General features: G+C 45.4%; 1 protein-coding gene across 2 annotated transcripts in view; it reads right to left on the bottom strand.

Annotated features, from left to right (window-relative positions):
- DPF3 (double PHD fingers 3) overlaps nucleotides 1-23,543 on the bottom strand; it is a 285,740-nt gene that overhangs the window by 220,410 nt on the left and 41,787 nt on the right. The gene's annotated exons all lie outside the window — the stretch shown is intronic.

Below are 23,543 nucleotides of genomic sequence, written 5' to 3'. Positions count from 1 at the left end.
ACAGCAAATGCTTGTCCAGAGTAGGAACTCTTATATACTGCATATGAACTTTTTAAGAAGGAGCTATATAGGTGACTTATACTAGTGGGTAAAGAAATGTGTATATAATTTTTCTCATTATAGCAAAGATTAGAAATCACCTAAATACCCATCAAGAGAGGTGAAGTTGAATAAATCATGGTGTATCCACGCAATGAAATACAGTACCTCTGTTAAAAATAGGACAGACATATACCTATTGATATGGACCTCTGAAATATATTGATAAATTGAAAAAGCAAGGTGCAGAACAGGGCATTTAGAATACAGCTATTTTAAGGGGGAAAAAAAGGATCAGTTCAGTTCAGTCGCTCAGTCGTGTCCGACTCTTTGCGACCCCATGAACCACAGCACACCAGGCCTCCCTGTCCATCACCAACTCCCGGAATTCACCCAAACCCATATCCATTGAGTCGGTGATACCATCCAACCATCTCATCCTCTGTTGTCCCCTTATACACATTTATACTCATAGATGCTAAAACTGAAACTCCAATACCTTGGCCACCTCATGAGAAGAGTTGACACACTGGAAAAGACTCTGATGCTGGGAGGGATTGGGGGTGGGAGGAGAAGGGAACGACAGAGAATGAGATGGCTGGATGGCATCACCGACTCGATGGACATGAGTTTGAGTGAACTCTGGGAGTTGGTGATAGACAGGGAGGCCTGGCGTGCTGTGATTCATGGGGTCTCAAAGAGTTGGACACGACTGATTGACTGAACTGAACTGAACTGATACTCATAGAACAACTCTAGAAAAAATAGGGAAGAAACAAAATGAATGACAGTGGTAGGCTCCGTGGTAAAGAACTGGGGGGAATTCCCTGGCGGTTCAGTGGTTAGGACGCCAAGCTTTCACTGCCATGCGTGTACACTCAGTCGCTAAGTCGGGTGCAACTCTTTGAGGCTCCTCTATCCATGGAATTTCCCAGGCAAGAATACTGCAGTGGGTTATCATTTCCTCCTCCAGGGCATCTTCCTGACCAGGGATTGAACCTGCATCTCCTGCATTGACAGGCAGATGCTTTACCACTGAGCCACCTGGGAAGCCCTTCATTGCCATGGCCAGGGTTCAATCCCTGGTCTGGGAACCAAGATCCTGCAAACTGAGAAGTGCAGCTAAAAAAAAAAAAAAAAGTAAACTGAAGAACTAAGGTCTGAGGATGGGAGGAGACTTATCTTCCTCTCCTGTTTACTCCCTGTAGCGTTTTAATTTTTTACCACTTTAGAGGTCTTTCTTTTTCAAAAAGTAAAGCCCTCTTTAAAAAAAAAAAAAGAACACCATTTTTTAGGAGAAGAAAGGAAAGTATTATGAGTTGAATCATGTCTTCTCAACAGGCATATGTTAAAGTCCTGACCCCCAGTATATCAGAATCTGATCTTACTTGGAAACAGGGTCATTGCAGACCTAACTGTTAAAATGAGGTAGTTAGTGTGGGCCCTAATCCAGTATGGGCTTCCCGGTGGCTCAGTGGTAAAGAATCTGCCTGCCAAAGTAGGAGACAGGGGTTCGGTCCCTGTGTTGGGAAGCTCCCCGGAGAAGGGGATGGCTACCCACTCCAGTATCCTTGCCTGGGAAATCCCATGGACAGAGGAGCCTGGCAGGCTACCGTTCATGGTGTCGAAAAAAGAGTCGGGCATGACTTACCAACTACACAACAACTAATCCAGTATGACTGATGTCCTTATAAAAAGGGGAAATTTGCACACAAAGACATGCATACAGGGAAAACGCTGTATGAGGATGAAGGCAGAGATGGGGTGATGCTTCTAGAAGCCAAGCAACATCAAAGACTGCCAGAAAACCTCCAGAAGCTAAAAGAGGCCCAAAGAGCTCTCCCTCAAAACTTTTAGAAGGATCCTAGCCCATCAACACTTTGGTCTTGGCTTTCTGGCCTCCAGAACTGTGAAGCAGTAAATTTCTGTTGTTTAAGCCTCTCAGTTTGTGGTACTTTATTACAACAGACTAATATAGGGAGGAATATTAACATGAAATCAAACAAACAAAAAGTAATAATAATAAGGTTCACAACAATCAAACCTACCATTCTAGAAACAAACATACCTGCACCTCGTCCCATAACCAAAGCACCCATCACCTCACCCCACTCCCACGCCTGTAGCAATGGGCAAATGCTTCACATTCTCTCTCCCTCCCTGCCCCACCCCCTCACACATGCACACACACACACAAACACTTAATTTTTAAAGGTAAAACAATAAACAAAGGCATGTGACTTTATTACAATCTCGTGCGTCTATCAGAACCGTCCCACTCACCTAAAGAGCCATTGTCCAGAATCCCATGATGTTACAGTAAAGACACTGGAAGAGAGGAATATGATAGAACACCCCTGGTAACTCCAGCTAGTGACTCAGCTTTTGTCTGTGGCATGGAAACTATTCATTCTAACAGTGCCCAAGACCATCTTCAACAAGGATGTTATAGCTTCCACAACTACACTGTAGTTCTGTCAGCCATTGCACCCAGTGTACCACTTGAACAGAGCTGCTCCTGGGGCAAGAGCACTAACAGCATGGTCCCACGCCATCTGCCTCCCCCAACGCCTCCAGTGCAGGGCCCAGACTACCCCCCGCCCCGCCCCCGACAAGACCTCATCAAATTTCCCAGCAGCCCTTTCTCCCATCTTCTAGTCTGGAAGGTTAGAATCTTCTTTCCAGGGGTCTTTCCTTTTGTCTTCCCTATTTCTGGCCAGGGCAAAAAAGCAAAACAGAAAGCCACTAAAGCAAAACCAAACTCTTGGTCATAAAAAGCAAGTGAGCTGGGGGAGATTTTATAGACAGAGCTCAGAAGTTCAAAAGACCTTTTAGCTGAGATTTCAAAATGGCAGCTAGCTAAATGCCATTTGGTCTAAATCTGCTTACCCAAACCTCCCTCCCAATCTCCAAGGGGTGTTCATAATTACTAGCACAGCCACCTGCAAACATGGAATCTGAATCTGCCTTCTTTCAAAGATTAGAGAGGTGGGACCATGAAGCTTAGCTCCCAATGCCAGAGAAGAGGTTGGAAGGGAAGAGAGAAGGGGAGACGGGAGACCTTCACAGCAGCATGCAAGGACGTGGCAAGCTCGGCCCATCCCATATCTCAGCTATTATGCATTCCCAACTGGCTTGGCCAAAATCCAGGGAGACTGCAGACTGGTGAGTCTGTGAATGTGAGGCAGAGATAAGCGACAATGAGAGGGAGCCCTCGCCCACAGTTGTAAATGGGCCGCAGTGCTGCTGGAGCAAGGAGCCAAGGGCGTCTTCCACTTCCAAGACATTTCTGCGCCTGGAGATTAAGAATTCTCCTTATTGGTTTTCTCCCACTCTCTGGAAGGTAACTCAGCAGTTACCCTGAGAATACGAAAAATCAGGGGGATTTGGAAGGTTTTTTTTTTTAATGTGTTAAAATATGTTGACCTTAGATACTTGTTTGGAATAAAAGTGGGACAGTAGGAAGTTCCGTTCTTTCCTTCATCTCTGGGGCAGTCATCCTGTGCCATGCCTCTGATAGACATGGAGGAGACCCATCTCCAACCTCAGCAGGGGATCTGCTTTGGGAGCTCAGAAAAAAAGATGCATGTCCTTCCAGAAGGAGGCTGGGCCTCTGCAGAAGGGTAGATGAAATCAGACAAACAGAAATAAGAGGAAGGCTGTCCTAGAGAGGGGAAGAGCATGAGCAAACCTCAGAAGAGGGTGATGCTTGGCCTAGCAATGAGACTGGCTGGGGGAAGGGCAGAGACTTAATGGAAACTGAGAAATCTAGTGCTGGAAGTTTATCCACCCCCTTCATCTACTCTAGGGCATCCCTGAGTGTGTCCTATGCGCCCTCCAAAGAGCAAACTCCGGCAACCTGGGGCCCCTGTGAAGTCTGGAGGACAGGAATGTCTGCCCCAAGCCTTACCCGGGGGTCAGATGCCTGGAAAAAATTCCTGGGATTATTTGGTGTTGTCTGAGATGGATCTGGAGCCTCACTGGCTGAAGACAGAAGTGGCTTTTGGTGGGGCTGCCAGGCCTGGTCTGTGGCAAGCTCAAGGCACTGTCATGTATCAAAACGTTGGCACTTGCTGTTTACCAGTCTGGATCTGCTTTCCTTTCCCTTCTTTTATTCACTGTGATCCTTACAAACCATCTCCTCCCCCAAAGCTCTCCTGACCCCTTCATTTGCAATTAATCCACCACCCTTTACACTCCTTCCACAAGTCGAGGTCTCTCTATTCCCATATGTGCTTACCTGCCTTGTCTTATAAAAGTCTCACTTCCCACTAGATATAAACGCTTGAATGTCAAACAACCAGGTCTTAAACATCTTTTGACCCCCAACACCAATTCTTCCTGCAGTTGAAGCTCTAATACTTTGGCCACCTGATGTGAAGAGCTGACTTACTGGGAAAGACCCTGATGCTGAGAAAGATTGAAGGCAAAAGGAGAAGGGGGTGGCAGAGGGTGAGATGGTTAGATAGTATCAGTGACTCAGTGGACATGAGTTTGAGCAAACTCCAGGAGATAGTGGAGGACAGAGGAGCCTGGCATGCTGTAGTCCATGGGGTCACAAACAGTCGGACACGATTGAATAACTGAACGACAACAACCAACTCTTCCATGGCAGACACTCATCAAATACCTAATGAGTTGAATACACAGCCCCATAAGGATTGACCTGGTCCTGGCTGGCATCCTTTATTCCTGTATCCATCCATTCATTTGTCTAAAAAGCATGTGAGTGCCCAGGATCGGGCAAGCTAGCTCATCTCTTACAGAACACATAGGAACTCTTCAACCAATCAGCTGAAAAATGACTTTCAGCATTCAGGCTTCAGTATGAGGGACCTTTTTTCAGGTCCAGGACATAGAACACGCCCAGGATCACAGGACAAAAACCCTGACCACAACAAGGAGGATGCGGTCTGCATCCTGATGCCCGTATCTGTCCAGATGAAATGTCACGCCCTCAAGAACCAGCCCTGGAGCAGACAGATTGTCTGGGAGACGGGTGAGGGCCCTCAAGGGCTCTGCCCAGCCCACCCAGGAGAAGGCTAGATACGCCTATCACAGAAGAGGGCAGAGTAAAGATAACCCCGCCACCTAAGTGCACAGTACTCCAGGGGTGCTAGGTAAGGGGCTGGCAATGTGGGGTGTGGGAAGAGTTCTAGGAGCCTTCCCAGCAGAGGAAACACGATCCTGGAGACAGGAAGCTTTGCTGAAAGTCAGAAGAAAAGTCCACCCTGCTCAGACCTTAATAGGCGCAAATTCCTTGAGAAGGTGGTGTATCCAGGAACTGCTCTGCTCCGGGGAGAAAAATAGGGGTGACACTGACAGAGGAAGGTGGTAGGTTACAGACAATCATTTATCTCAGGTCTCTTCCAGTTCCAGAGTTATAGGATCCTAATCTGAACCTCCTCCAAAACAATTTGAAAAAGTTGCCTGAACCCGGGGACTTCTGGAGAGAAAGTTGACTAGTTGCATCAAACAATAAACCAAGAAGAAATTTTGAAGGGATAAATTTTCCTTATCACTCCAAGACATGCATCAAAGCAGCTAACTGCTGTCTGCCCAGCCTGGGAAGATGATAATGGTTTCTAATGGCCTGTAAACAATAGAAGCAGCCTTTGTAATAAAGATTAACAAATTAATTCCTTAGGCTCCGTCCCTGTACCCTGCAGCGCCCTGCTCCCCCTGTGCTGGGACAGAGCAACCTTCAGGGATCTGAGAAGAGGAGGGATCCAAGGCCAAGACTTGATGCCTCTGAGGAAAATCAGACCTGTGGGGCCGAACTGGGGGCGTGTCCAGAAGGAGGGTCACAAATCACCTCGTCCTCAATCTGGGTAAAAGGAAAAGAATCCCTCATCTCGGAAAATATCAGAAACAAGATGACACCCCTAGAAACTGGCACAAGAGGTAAACTTCGTTCTGACTCGGTGAGCTCACGCATTCATTCTGCAAACACTTGTGTACACTTATTAGGGTGCCAGGCACCCACAGAGGGTACAAGAGAATACAAAGAAAACACCTGCCCTGCATGGAGTGACAGTCTGGGGGCTGGTGCTAGGAATAAGGGACCTGCGCAGAGAAGGATAAAACAGGCTAGTGCAATTATATCTGCAGTGTTGCCCACGTCCAGACATCGATTTCTATGTCTTTGCTGCTTCTTTCTTTGATGTACCATGTTCAGCGTGCGTGACTGGGGTAGAAAGACAGGGGACGCAAAAGTGAAGGAAGCCAACCCCCGCCCTGCCTCCTGCCACTGTCCTCTCCATGCTCAGTCCCAGTTCTGGGAAAGAAGAGGACCTACTGTCACTAGAGGCCCCACGCAGGTCCAGGCCACCAAGTCACAATCCATGCCATGTCTGTTCCTGCACCAGCAAGACACGTTTTTGCTGAACTGGGCAAAATTCTGGCCATCTGGACTTTTCTATTTGACACACCAACTTCCAGCACCCGACAACCTTCACTCTTAGACCTGCACTGTGTGTGTGTGTGTGTGTGTCTGCATAAACACATGTGCAAACACATTAATGGTGACATGATGGAGGGAATTCTAAGGTTTTTTCACCCATGTTTCCAAAGTTAACAATGTCGCCTTTTGAAACTAATGATGAATACATTCTTTTGCATCTGCTTAGCCTCTCATTTTTCAGTTCTTCAATAAATATTATCTCATGTTCATGCCACAGTAACCTTCAGTTCAGTTCAGTTGCTCAGTCGTGTCCGACTCTTTGCGACCCCATGTAGCCCTGGGTGGCAACAACGAACAAGCACTGTGATCTCCGCTTTAAACGTCCCTCCTCTCTTCATGTGCTTTCTCCTCAGCAACGGTTGAGCACCTACCGTGCGCTAGTACCACGCAGGGTATGAAGGTTACAAGACGGAGCAAAGCTACCGTGGGCCCTGCCTTCATCAGCTTCACAGAACAGCAGGGGAGAGAGACGGGCACGCACTCTGTGCTCCAGGATTTGGGGCAGCTTCCGGAGGAGATGACTGACCCTAAAAGGCTTTGCCAAGTGAAAAACAGAAGAAAGGAGATTCCAGGGCGGTGGGCTGCTGTTTGGGCTCAGAGAAGAGTAAGCCGTCTGCTGTCTCCAGACTATGGCACGAGTGGGGGTGAAGGGCACAGCCTGAGAAACGAGGCTAAAGAGGTGGGCTGGGCCCCGACCGTAGAGCCAACGAGCTTGGACTTTGTCCTGAGGGCAACGAGGAAGCCCCCGAGGGTTTTAAGCAGAGGCAGGTGATGTGATCAGATTTACATTTTAGCAAGATTATTCCGGCTGCTAAGTAGAGAATGCACTGGAATAGGAAGAGACTCAGCAGACTCTGGAGACATCTCCAGAATAGAATCGACAGGACTGGGTGTCCCACTGGAGGCAGGAGGAAAAGGAGGCTTTCTCGTGTGAGCTCAGCCAAGATGGGAAACCAATAAGAAAGCAAGAGGCAGAGAAATACAGTGCTTTAGCTAAGGTCACATAGACTACTTGATGACAGACCCACGCCAGGAACCTAAAATTCTTCCCAGTAGAAACCCCTTGGTTTGCCATGAGCATCAACCAGTGACTTAGCCATCATTATCTGCCAGGCTGTTTCCTTGTTCCCTGCTTGTTTCATGCAGGTTCGCTTTTCACCCTACAAAGATGACAAGCCCGTGAATGCAAAATTCCTTTGACCTCCCAAAGGGCCTGGCACAGTCCTAGGCACCAAGAGGTCAATGAATGTTAGTGAGTCAGTCAAATCCAGGAGCCCCACGGGGGCCTTAGGCATTGCCTTCACTGCAATGTGAGACTGTTTTCTTCTTTAATCCTTAACAAACAGTATTTTTTAAATCACACCTAGATTGGGCAGTTCTTAGATGCTTGGATTTCAAAGTTCAGGAAACTTTTAACAACAACAGAAAAAAAAAAAATTACAGGGATTATCATAGTCTTGTCAACTTTTTTACTTTGTCAGCTAAGGACATTCTAAAACCCAACTGCCATCTACTACTCAGGTTCTTAAAAGAAAGGACATTTAATACATATTGCACAGGTCAGAATAATATAGTTTTAAGATTAGGGATAATCCTTCAAATAAAATCAGAGTTCTTTGACTAAGCACAATTGACACTTGAGGCCAGATAAGGCTTTGCTGGGCGGGGGGACGGGGCAGGGATGCAGGGGGTGTTGTTGGGGAGTCATCCTGTACTCTGTGTGAGATAGTCTGCAACATCTCTGGCAACTGCTCCGGAGATGCCTGTAGCACTCCCAAGTTGTGACAACCAAACAATGTCTCCAGGCATCGCCAAACAGCCCCGGGAGGGCAAGATCATCTCAGCTGAGAACCAGTGAATTAGATAAAGGAAGCCTTATTAACAAACTAGTTATTAATTTATTACCCTTATATTTTAGAGCGGTGAAAACCTCCTCACAAACTGGCACCAGTCCCTAAACCAGCTTTGAGGAACGAGAGGTTAAGAAGGTGGGATTTGACATCAGACTTGACCTCAAATCTCAATTCTGCTTCTTACTCACTGCCTGACCTTGAGCGAGTGCCTGCTCTAAACCTCCCTTTCCTCTCCTGCAGGACCTCCCGTCAGAGTTGGGAGGATTAAGCAGAATCGATGTAACCCAGTTAGCAAAGTGCCTGGCATGTGATTGTCGGGAGAGAGGGGGTATGACGATGACTAAAATTATTCCTACACCTCTAATGTTACTTCTATACCTCTGCTACAGCACACAGCAAAGCATCTGGCACATATGGATGGCGACCCAGATTTAGGATGTTCTGGGTAAAGGGATCTTGCACATAATGTAGAAGGTCTTCAATAAACATTTATTGAAGAAATAGATGAACCCCCAATCACACCCTGCTCTCACCAGTTCCTTTCCCCAATCCCACCACACCTAAGCTCTTCCCTCTGTTACTAGAACTTTCTCAAAATCTCCCCATGGGGATTAAACCCATAAATGAAGTCTGGCCACTCCAGGATCCCTGTTCTGTGGATAAGAACTCTGGGGAAATCCTCTAACGATTAGTATCGTGATCCATCCACTACCTGGACTTTGACTAACTCTCGCTCCCCAAAGTATGAGAGTGCAGCCTTGCTCAGGTCCACCATTAAAGTCACCCATTTCATCAACGTTGTCAGGTTGCTGCCATCCTCCTTGAGATATTTAAACTGGAGGCAGGCCAGGGACAGAAAAAGGAGGTGGCAATATCCTTGAACAAAAGTAGCCATAAAAGGGTGTGGGAAACAAGGGAGAGACAAATTAAACAAGCAGGCAACCTCAAAGGAAGGGGAGGTGGAGAGACTCTGACACAGGGGTCAGAGGTCATGCTGCTTCCTCCAGCCCCACCAAGCCCACCTCCTGCCTCAGCAGACAGAGCACTGGTAGCTCTTGCAAGGGGGAAAACAGTCCTTGCTATAAACCAGACATGGTCCTGGCCAAAGCCCAGCCATCATAAATTTCTGGGGCTCACCTCACACATACAAAAAATATCTATCTTCTGACGATTTCCCAAAGGATGAAGGTTTTCTCACCATCACAGGGTCATGGAACATAATGACGAGAAGGGGACTTAAAGAGCAGTTGACCCAAGCTCTCATTTTACAGAAGGGAAACTGAGGTTCGGAGAGAGAAAGGAATCTGCTCGAGACCATCCCAGTGTGCTCCAGGCGGCGCTGAGCTGAGACCTTGAGGCTTCAGTTTCAGCACATGGCTTCACTAGGGGCTCCAAAACATACCCAGAGAAGAGGAAGGTATGTTATGAACTAAAGCTCATCCGTCCTGAAAACATAGTTGATCACATCTGCAGCCTCAGATGAGGAAAGTCTTAACAAGTTCTCAGAAGGGGCGACTGATCTAGTCTCATGGTTTCTCCATCCATTTGGAAACTGTTAAGAGAATAAATCACCTTCTGCGGGAGAAACTAGCAACTAGCAACTAGCTCCATCATGAATCATCTGTCTTCTCCAGACCATTTGATACTATAACCAAAACACAAAGAGAACTGTAAAGACCATCTGGGGGACGGAGGGTGTTGGAGGGAGGCACACAGATGCATATAGTGGGAAGAGAGACAGGAAACCAATGTGGCCAAATGCCAGTAAACGCTAACTCTAAGCAAACCAGAGATGTTCATTTTACCATTCCTGTAACTTTTCAGAGGGTGTGAAATTTTTCCAAGTAAAAATTTCAGGGAGAGAAAGCACTAGTTCAGAATCTAAATTAATTTGTTTTAATGATTTGGAAGGAACTAGGACTCACTCCCTCAGTTTCACAGAGTTTCTCTAAGGACTAACACCCTTAGAAAAAGTAAGACCTCCCAGAGATTAGAGGCATAGGGCTCCAAAAACTATATGACGCTGGTGCTCAGCAACCTTGGGATACTTAACTGATTTCAAATATTTTGTCCCATCAGCTCCCCAAATACACATATGCTTGTCACATTATGTATCATGGTGGTTTTGTTTCAGAAAATAACTAGTTACAACAAGTTATGGATGGAGCAAAGTCAGAACCCAAAAGAAGTTCATCCTCTTTTCAATATATGAGATTCATTAATAGAACAGAATGCAGCTTAATTTCTATTCAGTATGGAAATTCTTTCATATAAATTCTTGAATCAAAATCCACATCTGACCCACAGTCACCATGTTCTCTATTCAACGTAATTTTTAATTTGGGTCATATAGGATCCCCAAAACTCTACCCCTGACCACACATATGAAACCCATGCCAATACTGTGGCATTCAAGGCATGAAGGTTTGAGAGAATGCAACCCATTCAAGAAACTTGAAAGAATTCCTTATGATCAAAGTAAGAGTTGAAGGGACAAGGAGCAGAAGAATATGAGATTGGAAAGATAAGTAGAGATCAGATCCAGGAGGGCCTGTATGCTGGACAAAGGGACAAGATGCTTATTTGGGGGGTGGGGGGGTGGCAACAAGGCAGCACTGGGTTTTAAGATGGGAGGGATGTAACTGGATGATTCCAGCAGAGGATGGACGGCAGTAACTCAAAACTGCTGCTGCTGCCGCTAAGTCACTTCAGTCGTGTCCGACTCTGTGCGACCCCATAGACGGCAGCCCACCAGGCTCCCCCATCCCTGGGATTCTCCAGGCAAGAACACTGGAGTGTAGGGAGCCTAATTGGAGTGACAAAGACCTGAACAGTTAGAGTGGGAGTGAGGAGCTAAGAACAGGTCAGAGAGGGCTATCAAAGAAAGCAAAGGGCCAGCCCTTTAGAGGAAGAGGGCAGACGCGCCTGACAGACAGGCGTCCAAGGTGACTCCAGCTCTGCCGACTTGGGAGGTGCGGCTGCTGCTCATCCAGGTGGGGAGGCCAAGAGAAGGTTTGGCAGAGGAATGGAGCAAGTTCTGAACACGCTGAGGTTTCACCTGGATATGTAAATGTGGAGCCCCAAAGAGAAGTCTGGGTTAGATATATGCATCTGAGAGTAACCAGCATATATATAGTCATGATGTCCTGGGTGTAGATGTGGTCAACTAGAGAGAAACTGAGAGCAAAACAAGAGTTGAATTAAGAAACTCTGGGGAACCGAAGTGCTCTAAGGGTGGGCAAGGAAGAGGAGTGCTCCCCCACCCCCAAACATCGACGGGCAAGAAGCAGAGACCTCAGTCTGCTTTTAAGTGACCCACTAAACTCCTTTATCTTCCACAGGCTGGTCACACCATGCTAGAGTCGAGGAAGGAGCAATGATATATTAAAATAAACTCACTTCTTAACAACAAGAAGACAAACAACCCAATTACAACATGAGCAAAGAATTTGAATGGCTATTTCGCCAAAGAATATATACAAATGGTCAATAAGCACATGAAAGCACCTAGCATCATTAATCATCAGAGAAATTCAACTTAAAACCACAATGAGGTATCACTTTTTATCTACTGCTGCTGCTAAGTCACTTCAGTCGTGTCCGACTCTGTGTGACCCCATAGACGGCAGCCCACCAGGCTCCCCCGTCCCTGGGATTCTCCAGGCAAGAACACTGGAGTGGGTTGCCATTTCCTTTTATCTACTAGGACGGGCTATAATCATAAAGATAACTGCAAGTGTCAGCAGGGATGTGGAGAAACTGAACCCTCATATACCACTGGTAGGAATGTAAAATGGTGCAGGCACTCTAAAAGAAGTTTGGCAGGACTTCCCTGGTGGCCCAGTGGTTAAGAGTCCACACTCCTTCTGTAGTGGATGTGAGTTCAATCCCTGGTTGGAGAACTAAGATCCCATGTGCCACATGGTGTGGCCAAAAAAAATTTTCAACAAATGAAAACAATCTTTTAAAATAAATAAAAATAATTTTTAAATGAAAATAGTTTGGCAGTTTCTAAAAAAATAAAGTATAAAATTATCATACAACCCAGCAATTCCACTCCTAGGCATATACCCAGGAGAACTGAAAACATATGCCCACATGAAAACTTATACTTGAATGCTCATATTAGCATTAGTCATAATAGCCAAAAAGTGGAAACAGACCAGATGTCTATCAACTGATGAATGGATAAATAAAATATTCACACATTGGAATATTATTCTACCATAAAAAGGAAAAACATGCTATAATATGGTTAGACATTGAAAACATGTTAAGTTAAAGACCCCAGACACGAAAGGCCATGTATATTGTCCGATTCCATTTATATGACATATTCAAACCAAGTTTCATAGATACAGAAAGCAGATTCATGGTTGCCAGGGCCTGGGGAAGGGGAGGATGAGAAGTGACTGCTTTCGGGTAAGAGATTTCTTTCTAGGGTAATGAAATATCCTGAAATTAGATAGTGGTAATGTTTGTACAACACTGAATATACTGAGACTGCTCAATTGCACACTTCAAAATATGAAAAATCAATATTTGAACATTGACTGGATATAAATACAAGAAACTACTTTGTTTTCAGGTAGAAGGATGACATAGTTCTGCTTTAATTCTTTTTTAATCCTTACTGTTTAAATAAATAAATAATTTATAAAATAAAATGCTAAAAGAACACAATTAATTGTACATGGTTAAAATGGTGAACTTTATATTACAGGAATTTTATCTCAATAAAAGAAATGTTAGACAATAAACTCACTTTACAAAGTTCCCATTGGCAAGAGGAGCTGGGTAAGCAATTTCTCCAACTTGCCCAGATATTCTGACTAAAGAAGCTGAAACTCCATTCTAACTAAAGATGCCAAAGGGCATGCTTCTCAACAGACTATATTAAATGTCTTCAAATGTCCATAGGCTGGGGGTGGGGGCTCTGCTGATGAGTAGAGAAGGAACAGGCGCCTCTTAATAGCTACTCCTGCCTTGGTGAGGCTGCCTTATTTCTAAGACCCTAAATTGCCAAGTAAGCAGACCAGATCAACAGAGAGACAGCAACTAGGCATGACCTGGGGCATAGTTACTCCATGAAGACAGAAAAGAGAAATGATTTCTGGGCTCAGGGTATCCAGAAGTCCCAGAATGGCAACCTTTTGGTTCCTGCCCCTTATTCAACACCCAGCACCCCTGCACTGTGTTTCCAGACGACCTTGTGGGCCAGCATTCCAAGCTGTCCAGAGCGGCACCATTCACCACAAATACAGCCACTCTCTGTTCACATGGTGCCCCAGGCAGTGGCTCTAAATCTCTTTGGGCTTTGGACAGAAGTGATTTTGAAATTAGCACAACTTACATGGTCGACAGCCAGCTCAGCACCGTCGGCTGCAGAAGTCAAGGCCCCGAGAAGCCAAGAGTGGGACAGGAGACAGACTGTGAGTTTATCAGAGGAGCTTGGAGCCTCCGGGCAGCAGAGCCTGAGGTTGGAGCTCCAGGGTTCCGCAGAACTTCCTGATGATAATTTCATCGCTACTTCCCTCTCCAATGATAACGCTTGTCTCTTTTTGCTCCCTCTCTCCTGCCAAACTCCCAGGGTAACACTGGATAATAAAATGAGAGAATGAACATGCTTCTAGGTGGCACCTGACCACCCCGGAGAGACTGTCAGAGCAGGGAGGCAGTTCTGGAGTGAAAAGCAAAACCTCTGGCCTCTTCCAGCCCTTGGGTAAGCAACCCCTCCCCCATGCCTCCCTGTCCCTGTCCGCCCACGAGAAGCAGAGCACAAAGAAACCAGGTCTTCCCTTGGGGTTCTGACCACCTCGTGGGGAGATTATGATACCCTGCAGTTGCCATGCCTACTGTGATGTCATTCCTTTTATCATTCCATCAAGGTGGATTTTTTTTTTTTTCCTTTTCTCTAAAGGACATCCTCCAATCCAATGCCTGGGAGCCCATTGGGAGCTCCAGCCCTTTTCTTAATCTAGACCTTAATCTACAGCATCCGGGACCTCAGAAGACTCTACAGACCTAATGAAGGTAGGGAAGAGTTAGCAGTGGCTCCCAGGACACAGAGAAGCTCTCCTCCCAAGCTGGTCAATCTCTCCCTACCTTTATGCAGAGCACAGATTTCACCAGCACTCAGAAATGCAAACAGAACAGGGATGTGTGACAAGGTCCTGTCAGATCTACTCAACAGGGCAGAAGGCAGTCATTTTTTAAGTAAAATGAAGGCAAAGAAGAAAGATGGAGGAAAAGACATACAAACCCCCTACTTATCACGCACTGAAGAATGCGAAAGAGCAAAGAAAACTATCTCCTAAACGATTGCTTTCCACACTGTCTAACCATGGAGCTCAGGGGGTTCCATACCAATGAAAAGCATTTCTCTGGGTCCCTACTGTGTGCCAAGCACTGCATCAGGTACTGGAGTCCCAGTCTTCAAAGAACTAACAACAGGATGACTGTTCACAATCATGACAGTTACACAGGCTCATCTTAATGCCTTTGCTCCACTAGAAACCAAAGCTCTGAGAGACCAGGCAGTTTGTCCCTGGCCATGAGGCTCAGTCTACAATCTGTGGGCAGAGAGCAAAAACTCGGGCATGGGCGAGCCTTGCCCGAAATCCTCAAGTGAACACCAACAGCTGGCTGTATGCTTTCTCCTTTTTTCGTCCTCTGCTGTGGGATCCGCGGGGCTTCTGCCAGGCAGTGAAGGAAGGCGGCAGGCGGCTCGAGCTCCAGTTGCTGCAGCCCCACCGGGGAAATGGCAGCCATCTGCCATGAATGGCAGTAGGGCCCAGGAAGGCCGTTCCTGCAGCCGGCTCACCCTCTGCAGTCAACTTAACCTTTCGGCAACAGGACCGCTCCTGGAAGTCATCACTGACATTGTTAAGACACAGCACCCGGTACAAAACAGGGGCCCGATAGCACTGGAAACTTCCAGACTTCTTACATAAAAAATGGCGGCTGCTGTTGGCGTCAGCAGCACCGTTACTTTCAGCCAAAAATTAACACAGAGAACTGACATTATCTTACTGGATCTATAACATGTTTTTTGTGTCTGAAAAAAAAAAAATTTTTTTAATTTAAAAAAAAATTTTACATCACAAATATATTCTTTTCATCTTAAGCAGGAAAAAAAGTCCAATGCCCATTTTACGAATGAGGACACCAAGGTAAAGGACAGAGAAATGTCATCCCAGGTGACATTAACATGCAGAACCGAGATTTTTATCCTACGTATTCACTTTCAGGGACCCTCGGTGACAGCACAGGCGCTCAGGGATTTAAATGGAAGCCACATTACCAAGCCACCAAACAAGCCATCACTGTTAGTCCTTTTGTGTTTAGTGGGGCTGGGGCGGGGTGTTGGGCGGGGGCTGGGGTGTTGGGCGGGGGCTGGGGTGGGAGGGAAAGGCGGGCAGTGAGAAGAAGTAGGAGACAGATCCCCATGAAAGCCCAAGCATTTATTCCCAAAAACGTTGCTGATATGGTTCGGGGGCCAGATGTCAGACTTGCTAACACTGTCCTCCTTTTAAACAAGCCAGCCTGCTTTTCACCTGTCCTCAGGTAGGTGTCCAGGTGCCCTACTTTTCCATGGAGCCCTGCTCCCCTGGGAACAGAAGCCCGAACAGACTGCTTTGCGCTCACACAGGTAAGAGACTCTGCCATCCAAAACCAGGCCAGCGAGTACACACAGGAAACATTCACTAGATGGTGGCTTGGCTGGCTTCATTTGCGAAACCCATCTTTAGGACACACATCTGCGAGACAGGCCCTGCAGAAATCTCAGTTCAGATTAAAGCAGGCCGGCCCTGATTATCTCATTAAAATCAATGGGATGTGAACTCCAAGTTGTGATGAGGCCTAAAAAGCAGGAGTCCTAGACTCTGACCTGGACTTGAATCTCAGCACCACTCACTCACTATGTGACTGAGAGTGTTTGCTCTCAGTTTTCCTCATCCATTAAATGGGGATAAAGATAGCTGCAAGAAGTTATGAAAATGCCAATATGTACCTGTAAGTATGGGTTTGCCAGGCACAGCAGGGTGTCTGTGCTCAGCCACCCACACATTTTCCCTGACCCCTTCTGACCCATGGCCTTCACTTGCAACAGAACAGACCTGGAGGGTAAAGCCTCTGGCTGCAGAACTGAGCTCTCATTCTTGCCAAGCTAACTGACCCATATTGGCTTCACGGCCTTGTTCTTACAGGAACCATCTTTCGTTTGTTTGAATTTTTTTATTTATGCAAATACTTTTTATGAGTTTCTTTATGCAAATGTGTGTGTATATATATAATTTATTCAAATGCATTTTATCACTTACACTCTTTTCCTATATTCTGTCTTTCCACATCAGCACCCCAGCTCTGACCCTGCTTTCCCCATGTGGCCAATGTTAATATTTCAGTCTGTGTCCTTCCATGTTTTTCCTCATACCCACGTAAATAATTTTACACACACAAACATACATAAATAGGGGTTAGGGGAGAGATATATGCTCTTCTCCCTCTTGTTTATTCTGTCATATGTTGCTCAAATCCATTTCTTTTTTTACTTTATTTTAATCGGAGGCTAATTACTTTACAATATTGTATAGGTTTTGCCATACATTGACATGAAGCCGCCCCGGGTGTACATGTGTTCCCCATCTTGAACCCCCCTCCCACCTCCCTCCCCATCCCATCCCTCTGGGTCATCCCTGTGCACCAGCCCCGAGCATCCTATATCACGCATCGAACCTGGACTGGTGATTCGTTTCACATATGATAATATACATGTTTCAATGCCATTCTCCCAAATCATCCCACCCTCGCCCTCTCCCACAGAGTCCAAAAGACTGTTCTATACATCTGTGTCTCTTTTGCTATCTCGTATACAGGGTTATCATTACCATCTTTCTAAATTCCATATATATGCATTAGTATACTGTACTGGTATTTTTCTTTCTGGCTTACTTCACTCTGTATAATAGGCTCCAGTTTCATCCACCTCATTAGAACTGATTCAAATGTATTCTTTTTAAGCTCAAATCCTTTTAATGGTTCTGTAATGACCCACAGGATGAAGGTACCATTGCTATTGGACCATTTCTCTACTGACAGGTATTCACTGAGTTTTAATTCTTGGCCATTACATACAAAATAGCAATAAACTCCTTGTACACATGTCCTCACCGAAGATCATTTTCTAACCAGACAAATTGCCCAAGCCCAGGATGTGAAAGTCATCCATCAAAAGACATGATCATGAGCTCCAATAGGGTCACATCATCCTTAAAAGTCCCCTTAGAATAGGACCCCTCTGCTCTTAGAAGTGCAAACTCCAGGCTTGGGTCTGACCTCCAACTCCTAGTTCTTGCAGGGTCTTACTGTGTCAACTCTCTAGGTCTTAATTTTCCCATATGTACAGTAAAAAAATAATTGCCTGGTGGTGCAGAATTCGGGAGTACTTTTGTGAGGAAGCCTTGTGTGAAGTGCTATTTTTGCTGTTATTCTATAGGATATTGTTTCTAGCTTGTTGTTCTGGCGGTCAAGGAAGGGAGGGCAAGGCAAAACTAACTGTTTCAATTCAACTCCCTCTAAGACTTGGAGGTCCTTCTTTAGAAAGTTGCTGGGACTGGATGGGAAGGCCTCTGTCTCTCTGCCTTCCGGAAGCACCTTGCACCGCGACTGTTTACAACCCAAAGTCAGGACTAGCTGGAAGGACTTTTGACTCTCCACCCGCCAGGCTTTGTCACATTCCAAAGAGGAGCAGCTGTAACTGAAGTTATAAGAGGAATCGTCCAGTGAGCAGATTGTGGAAAATCGGAAATCTCACTGATGTCTGATTTTCACTCAAAAGCTCCCTAAGCTCTAAATTGCATTCAATAAAAAGTGTAAGGTACTGGGGATGGGTATACTCCTTTTGCAAGGGATGCGATAATTAGGATTTTCTGTTCCTGAAAAAAGGAGATGCTTTGGGAGGGGAAATCCCTAAAACTTCCATTTCAGGTAGCAGTTCTAAGCCTTTCAAGAACCTTCCTGAAAAGAAGCAGTTTCAGCAACTCGAGTGAATTTGCCGGGTTACCATATGGCTCATAACGCTTGAGTTGTTCAGTCGCTCAGTCGTGTCCTACTCTTTGCAACCCCATGGACTACAGCACGCCAGGCGTCCCTGTCCTTCACTGTCTCCTAGAGTTTGCTCAAACTCATGTCCATTGAGTTGGTGATGCCATCCAACCATAACGCATCACAAGGGAGCAATAGGAATGATAAAAAATCTGCAGAATTAGTATAATGTTATTCTGCTCTAAAACTCAAATCAAATCTGAATGTGGAATACTTTTCCTCATAAAATCAAGCAGATGAGGGACTTCCCTGGTGGCTCAATGGTTAAGAGAAAGCACTTCCACTGCAGGGGGGTGGGGGGACAGGTTTGATCCCTGGACAGGGAACTAAGATCCTGCATACCGGATGGCTCAGCTTTAAAAAAAAAAAAAAATGAGCAGATGATGGGCACCCCTTGCTCTGGACAAGCTCTTGGCAGCATCTACTGAACACAGCCTACCTGGGACCTAGCCATCCCACTGGCAGGTAGGCACACTTCAGGTCTCCTCACAGCACAACTCAGAGAAATCACAAACCAGAAACTGCCATATGCCCAACAAGAATCGAGCCAGCAAAGAAATCACAGTATATTCACATGACAGTATACTACCCAGTACCCAGAATGCAAGACCTACAACTACAGCCCATACTATGAATGAATCTCACGATGTTGATGGGGGAATCCAGACACTAAAGTGAACTTGCCAGAAGATTCCACTCCATGGGGGGTGACAATCAGGATGGTCACCCTTGGGGATGGGGTAGGAGGTGTGGTAGTAACTGGAAGGGGCACAGGTGGACTTCTGTCTCTTGTTTCTTAACATGGACAGTGATGACATAAGAAAATTTAATTTGTTAGAATTTATTGAGCTGCATAAATGTGTACTTTTCTGTATGTATCCCTGGAGAAGGGCATGGCAACCCACTCCAGTGTTCTTGCCTGAAGAATCCCCATGGACAGAGGAGCCTGACGGGCTGCAGTCCATAGGGTTGCAAAGAGTCAAACACGTATGAAGTGACAGCATATACACACTGTATGTATGATGTACTTTGAGCTTTAAAACAAAAAAAAGACATGGAACAAAAATGAAGGTGAAAGTGAAGTCCCTCAGTCGTGTCCAACTCTTTGCGACCCCATGGACTGTAGCCTACCAGGCTCCTCCATCCATGGAATTTTCCTGGCAAGAATACTGGAGTGGGTTGCCATTTCCTTCTCCAGGAGACCTTCCCAACCCAGGGATTGAACCTGGGTCTCTTGCATTGTGGGCAGACACTTTACCATCAGAGCCACCAGGAAAGTCCCTAAGAGTAAAGCAGTCAGGTGGACAGGGCTCTTGGAGCCAGATTTCATCTGGCATGTATCATTCCTGGGAGCTCTCCTGTCCATGCAAAGACTGCTTAGCTGAATGTGGCAGAAGAGGCTTCTGTGAGAAGAGATGAAAGAGGCCACAGAGAAACTGGCGCTTTCTTTAGAAAGGAGCAGTTTTACAAAATCTAGATGTGCAAACTCCACCCGGGTAATTAATCCACTGTCCTGTCCTTTTCAGCTGGACTCAGGTTTGTTTCAGAAACATTTGGGGGCTTTGTTTTTTGTTTTTCTTCTCTTTAAAAAATGTTTGGAATGAAGGGGAAAGACATCATTATTTTATACGGAAATCAAATCAATGTTTACAGATAGAGAATGGAAAGAAAAGCTGATCAATGGTGACAAATTAGAAGCCAGAGATGGAAAGAGATTCTCTATAAAGGCTCTAATACCACAGGCAAATGGGGTTTCCATTCAGTTCAATAACAATATTTATAGTAACAGCTAACACATATGCTGGAGAAGGAAATGGTAACCCACTCCAGTATTCTTGCCTGGAGAATCCCATGGACGGAGAAGCCTGGTAGGCTACAGTCCACGGGGTTGCAAAGAGTCGGACATGACTGAGCGACGGAACAGAGCAGAACAGAACACGTATGCAGGGTTTATACATGCTAGGCATAGCTCTGAGTGCTCACATATGTTAACTTATTCAATCTCCATCTATAAGGTAAAGATTGTACAACCCCTACTTTGCAAACTAACATCGAGGCCCAGAGACATTAAGAAACTTGCTCAAACTCACACAGCCAGTAAGTGACAGACTAGGTTGTCTGGCTAGAATCTGCCTTCGTAACCATTATACCATAGAGCTTTCTAACAAGCACTTTGTAGTTGTTTAGTTGCTAAGTCATGTCCAACTCATGCGACCCCATGGACTGTAGCCCACCAGATTTCCCAGGCAAGAATACTGGAGTGGATTGCCATTTCCTTCTCCAGGTGATCTTCTCAACCCAGGAATCGAACCCGTGTCTCCGTTTGCCAAGCCCTTATTATGTGCTGGGCACTATACTAGGCAAGAGAGGTACTGACATGTACAAAACACCAACTCATAGGCTACAGGATTAGTCTGTGCAGTGACAAAGCTCAGATAGGCATCCAGAGGTCTAACTCAAGAATGGAAAGTTAGAAAACACTCTCCAAATGGTTGATGTAAGTTTTCAATGACTAAAAAGCACCATCTGTTTTCTCAGTACATTCTAAGAATAAAATTCCTTGATCTTATCTTCTCAGTAGAGTAAATTATAAGGATCAACATTCCTTGATGCCCCACCCTCTCCTGGGTCATGGAACTCAACAAAACTCTCTTCATTTTGATTGGAGGGGGAAAAAAAAAATAAGAACTCGTAAATATGTTGGTTTACTTTTCCTGAATTGCCCTCTTGTGTAAAATGGATTGCTCACCACTCATCTAGCAGGCTGCAATACCGGGCCTCTCAGAAGGTGCCCAGGTTATTAAAAAATCAAAGAAATGCAAAGCTGGATTGCTACACATACGACACATTTTTAATGTTTACACAACAAATTCACACTCTTCACATATATACACACACAAACTTAAATACAATGTAAAATAATTATGATCTCAAGAGAATTACAGGATCTGTTTCTTTTAAAGTATTATTAATTCAGAGAGTGGCCCATGGATGATGGTGTGGTCCAGCCACAGACTGTACAGTGGATGTCTTATGATGAACACCTTGGGAACTACACATAAAACCTCGCACAGAGATAACCCCAAAGTTTCATTTGAGTCCTACAGGAATGGGAGACCCAAGTTTAATCAGGTCACACTACTGCTCTATCCATTTGATAAGCCTTTCTTAACGGAAGAAGAATAAAATATTGATCCCAGTGGCAAGGATTGATGAAAGCCTAGCTAGGAACCAGTAATAGGGAAGAAAGGAGGTTCACAGAGCTGAAGACTATGCGGGTGAAGACTCTAGGTCAAGGCCAATAAAGTCGCACGCCAGCCAGGTGCAGGAGCTTCATAATACCTAGAGGTCAAATCCAGAAGTTCAACTAAGGTTACGAGCAACAGGCAGGAACACAATCATCTGCCTACCTGCCCTTGAACTAGCTCTGACCCAGGACTCCAGAGGCTACACTCATGCCCCAGGCCCATATTTGCCGGCTTCTCTACAAGGAGAGGGGCTCCTAAAAACATGTGAAACTTCCAATATGTGCTCCCTTCTCCCATGTCCATCCCATTTCCTGGGAGTCAATTAAATGTGTTTAGAGAATCAAAAATGGTGTCCATTGTGATATGGCATCCTATGCGCCTTTCCAGAAGAGTGTGAGGTCCAATTCTAAACAGATCCTGTCTTAGAAAAAGACCTGAAAAAGGTATGAGAGCTCCTTAGACCCAAAGATGAGACAGTACAGAAAGCTGGTTGAAAACCATTTTCCAATGTCTGTTTATTTTTCTCTAAAATCTATTCACTGTGTGAGTTGCCAAGGGAAGTTAAGGCTCTTGTTCTGAAGCAAGAGAGGTTCTCTTTCCATATGACACCTGTAGAAGATGGAAAATGTGATACCCTCTGCGTATCACAGAACACCAGTTCCCAGTAAGAAGCCAGTGCAGCACCCAGTGGGGGAAGCTTTTCCACTTTTCTCCTCTTGCTGTAAGGGCCCTAGAAATGCCACCAGGGCCTTCCCCAAGGGCAAAGTCCTCCCTGGCCCCCAGTGAGGACTCATTGCTCACTATCCCTTTTATTTAGCTAAGCAGCAGGGTTTAAAAATAATTTCTAGAGCTCTTTACTCGAAGACACACTCAAGAAGAGGTCTGTGGACCAAGTACTTAATGCACTGGATCCTACTCAAGCTATTGAAGGCTAAGTGTGACCTTGAAATGTCCTCTCTAAATTCTTCCCTTACTTCCAGTCCAGACTAACACAAATTCATTCTATTTTCTCAAAACACCAGCCTGTTCAGATAGCTTTGTTTATCTTCATTAGCATTTCTCCACGATGAGGGGGGCAAGGGTTCAATGCCCAGTGTTGCGTCCAGAGAGACAAGGCCTATGGGAACATGCAAACCTGAAAGAGGTGATGAACCCATGCGCAATTCTCCAGACATCTTCGAGTCAAGAGACTTTCTCAAACACATTCCACCCTCACTCCCCCATGGGAATAGTTTATACTTCCTGAGCCCTGGCTTTGGTTCAGACCATCTCCTAAGAGCTTCATGTAGGTTAACATCTAATCCTCACACCAACCCTCTGCGGTAGGTGTCAGAGGTGAAAGAGAAAACTGGAATTTCAACCTAGAAGTCTGATTCTCAAGCCTAGGCTCCCATGAGGACCACAAGATATTTCCGTACTCTTATGGTCCTCTTATGACCTGGATAACATGGTCACTCACCTAGAACTGGACATCCGAGAGTGTGAAGTCAGGTGAGCCTTACTTACATTACTATGAACAAAGCTAGTGGAGGTGATGGAATTCCAGCTGAACTATTTAAAACCCTAACAAATGATGCTGTTAAAGTGTGGTACTCAATATGTCAACAAATTTGGAAAACTCAGCAGTGGCCACAGAACTGGAAAAGGTCAGTCTTCATTCCAATCCCAAAGGAGGGCAATGCCAAGAATGTTCAAACTACCAGACAATTGCGCTCATTTCACATGCTAGCAAGGTTACGCTCAAAATCCTTCAAACTAGGCTTCAGCAGTATGTGAACTGAGAACTTCCAGATGTACAAGCTGAGTTTAGAAAAGATAGAATAATCAGAGATC

Source organism: Moschus berezovskii, chromosome 9, assembly GCF_049115385.1.
Source record: "Moschus berezovskii isolate FMDL1 chromosome 9, NW_MosBer_1.0, whole genome shotgun sequence".
NCBI lineage: Eukaryota > Metazoa > Chordata > Mammalia > Artiodactyla > Moschidae > Moschus > Moschus berezovskii.
Note: the sequence above shows the minus strand (reverse complement) of the source record. Positions and strands in the feature narration are given on the sequence as shown.